The sequence below is a fragment of the Triticum aestivum genome, chromosome 3B (genome assembly GCF_018294505.1).
Source record: "Triticum aestivum cultivar Chinese Spring chromosome 3B, IWGSC CS RefSeq v2.1, whole genome shotgun sequence".
Lineage (NCBI taxonomy): Eukaryota > Viridiplantae > Streptophyta > Magnoliopsida > Poales > Poaceae > Triticum > Triticum aestivum.
Window position 1 is genome coordinate 764,165,875 of NC_057801.1, and position 4,049 is coordinate 764,169,923.

The window sequence follows — 4,049 nt, forward strand, 5'->3', positions numbered from 1 at the left end:
GCAACCTCGCACGGTTCAGGAACTTGTGTGTCTAGTGCACATCTACAAGCCCAAGCTCGTCTTTCTGTCTGAAACACGGCAAAATAATAAGTACGTCAGTAATATGAAGTGGAGGCTCGGCCTTCATCACTGTATCACGCAACCCGGCACTGGAAAAGGTGCCGGCATTGCCCTCTTTTATGATGAGAGTGTTGAAATAAAGAAGATTGCCGTGGGGGCGAGGTATATCGATGTGTTGATCCGGTTGAATCCTCAAGGGTTGCAATGGAGAGGGACCTTTGTCTATGGAGAACCAAAAGCCCATGAACGCCACCATATGTGGACTCTCCTTAAGAGGATTAAAATTCTAGTGATCTGCCCTGGTTGATGATGGGTGACTTCAACGAAACAATGTGGCAATCTGAACATTACTCAGTTGCTAAAAGATCAGAGAAGAATATGGAGAACTTTCGGGAGGTTTTGTCGGACTGTAATTTATTTGATATGGGCTTCAAAGGACCAGGGTGGACATACAATAACCAGCAATCTGGATACTCGAACGTCCACGCACGATTAGACAGATGTGTGGCAGCCCCTGAATGGTCAGATCACTTTAAAAATGCAACACTGGAACACATCTGCTCATCTAGGTCGGACCACCTCCCCATCCTTTTGCGAGTTGGAAGTAGGATGGAATGGAGACCGGTGGATCAGAGAAGAAGTGGTACTTTCAGATATGAACAAATGTGGGAAAGGGCTGATTCTTTGCAAAGTACTATAGCTACAGCTTGGAAGGAAGATGGCCCGGCTGGAAACCTACAGCAAGTCTGCTCAAAACTAAAACACATGCAGGAGGATCTTCGTAGATGGGCGGAACGAAGCTTTGGCTCGGTCATTAAAAAGACAGCAGAGATTAGAGCTAAACTTAAGAGGACCTGGAGCTCGGCACCATCACCCGAACAGCAAGAAAGAGCTGATTGTCTAGCCCGAGAGCTGGACGAACTGCTACTAAGGGAGGAACTCATGTGGAGGCAGCGCTCGCGTGCTACTTACCTTAGAGAGGGAGACAAGAATACAAAGTGGTTCAAACAGAAAGCGACTTGGAGAAGGAAGAAAAACACCATTGCAAAACTGAGAAATGAAAATGGAGCCTGGGTAGAGGACACGAGTGGGATACATGATATGACAAACTCTTTCTTTAAAAAATTGTATGAGAAAGAAGAAGGGGTAGAGCCAACTGGAATTTTGGACCTGATTGCAGACAGAGTAAGTAGCGAGATGAATGACATGCTGACCAAACCCTTCTCCGAGACGGAAATCAGTGACGCTCTATTCCAAATTGGCCCCCTCAAAGCCCCGGGGCCAGATGGCTTCCCGGCGCGTTTCTTCCAAAGAAACTGGGGAGAAATAAAAGTTGACATCATAAGAGGGGTTTCAGATTTCTTTGATACTGGTGTCCTCCCAGAAGGTCTCAATGACACTGTGATCGTCCTCATTCCAAAAGGAAATGACCCCCAGTCGCTGAAGGACTTCAGGCCCATTAGCCTGTGCAACGTCATTTACAAAGTGGTGTCCAAGTGCCTTGTCAACCGCCTGCGGCCTATACTTGACGAGATTATTTCGGAGACACAAAGCGCCTTTATTCCAGGGAGGATGATCACGGATAATGCCATTATAGCATTTGAATGCTTCCATAAAATCCAGCACAGCAAGAATGCCAGAGACAAGTAGTGTGCATACAAACTGGACCTAGCTAAAGCTTATGACGGGGTGGATTGGAATTTCTTGGAAGGTGTGTTACAGCAATTTGGCTCCTGCAGTAAATGGACAAATTGGGTGATGTAGTGTGTCCGATCTATGAGATATTCAGTGAGATGTAATGGGGAACTGCTAGACCCGTTTGTCCCATCTAGAGGCTTGCGACAAGGTGATTCTCTCAGCCCGTATCTCTTTCTCTTTGTCGCAGACGGATTAGTACACCTGTTAAGAAAGGAATTGATGGAGAACAATCTGACACCGATTAAGATTGCGAGAAACAGCCCAGGAATATCCAATCTCCTTTTTGCAGATGATAGCCTGCTTTTTTTCAAGGCTACAACGAAACAAGCTGAAACTATTAAGAGGGTCCTATCCACCTTCCAGAAATGCATCGGACAGCTACTCAGCGAGAACAAATGCTCCCTTCTCTTCAGTAGAGCATGCCCGGCCGCTGTGAGAGAGGAGATCAAAAAAACCCTTGGGGTGCAGTCTGACACATTTGAGAGTAAGTACCTTGGACTACTCACTCCGGAAGGGAGGATGAAGGACGACTAGTTCCAGCCAATCATGGACAGATTCAGGAAGAGATGTAATGATTGGTCAGATAAAATTTATGTCGTTCGCAGCAAAGGAGGTCCATGTGAAATCAGTGGTTCAGAGCCTCCCTACTTTCACTATGAGTGTTTTCATGTTGTCAAAAGGTTTTTGTGAAAAGTATGAAAGAATGATTAGAGACTTCTGGTGGGGGGATGAAGAGGGGCATAGAAAGGCCCACTGGATGGCCTGGGATCGCATGACTAAACCAAAGAGAGCAGGCGGCATTGGCTTCAGAGATATGCATCTTTTCAACCAAGCCCTGCTTGCGAAACAAGGCTGGAGATTGATTCAAAACCCGGAAAGCCTGTGTGCAAGAGTGCTAAAATCCAAATACTATCCGAATGGAAATTTGCTGGACACCGTCTTTGCGTCGGATGCCTCGCCGGTTTGGAGAGCCATCGAGTTTGGACTGCAGCTACTGAAGAAAGGACTCATCTGGAGAGTAGGAGATGGAAAGCAAATACAAATCCAACGTGATCAGTGGCTCCCAAGAAGGGAGGGCCTATTGACAGTTGGGTTTATCAGAAGGTCACGCCTCCGGTGGGTTAATCAACTTATGCACCCGAACAGGAAAGAGTGGAACGAAGGTCTCATTCGACAGCTCTTTTACCCATTTGATGCCGAGGAGATTTGCAAGATCCCCATTCCGGCTGCTAATGTAGAGGATCGGGTAGCGTGGCACTTCGAGAACAATGGAGTATTCTCGGTCAAAAGTGCTTACAAGCTTGCTGAAAATCTCGCTCGGTCGAGCAACATCCCGTCTAGTTCGTCGAGGGAACCAACGGACCGCAGCATCTGGGATCTCATTTGGAAAGCGAAAGTGCCTGGAAAAGTACGAATTTTCGCTTGGAGAGTGGCAACAAAAACCCTTGCTACTAAAGAAAACAAGCACAAGAGAACCCTTGATGTGGACGCCACTTGTAGTATTTGTGGCAATGGCAGAGAGGATGAGTTCCATTCCGTCGTTATGTGCACCAAAAGCAGAGGGCTCAGATCAGCAATGAGAGAAATCTGGAACCTGCCAACGGAAAAGAAGTTCTGGTACACAGGAGATAACTGGCTACAGGTCCTGCTAGACTCTGTAAATGAGGAAACTCGGGCAAAAATTCTGCTGCTATTATGGCGCTCTTGGTACCTGCGAGAAGACTGCGTGCGGAATGAGGGCAAACAGACTATCAAATCTTCAGTCCAATTCCTAGTGAATTTCGAGGAGGAAATCAGATTGGTGGGATCCCCAGTGATGTCGTTGGATGGGAAAACTAATACTGAAGAGGCCAACCACGAGCTGAGTTTTACAGAGGCCTCGGGCATGCGATGGTCCCCACCCTGTCCCGGCATAGTAAAACTAAACACTGATGCTGCATATGCAAAAGAATCGGGGACGGGCGCGGCTGGTTTTGTAGCCAGAGATCATCGCGGCGTCGTACTCCTCTCAGGTTGTAAGGAGTTGCAGACGAGCCACAACGTTGAGGAGGCAGAGGCTAGAGCAGCCTTGGTGGGTTTGCAATCGCTGGCGGCGATCCACAGCGGCGAGATAGTCCTGGAGATGGACAATCAAACGATGGTCAACGAAGTAGACAGAAGAGCCCCACGTGATCCCACTGCTATGGCATAATCATGGACATCAAACTTGCATTGGGCGCCTTTGATGCATGCAAAATTGTTCACACCAAGCGGAGCAACAATGGGCTGGCTCACGGGCTTGCTGCACTACA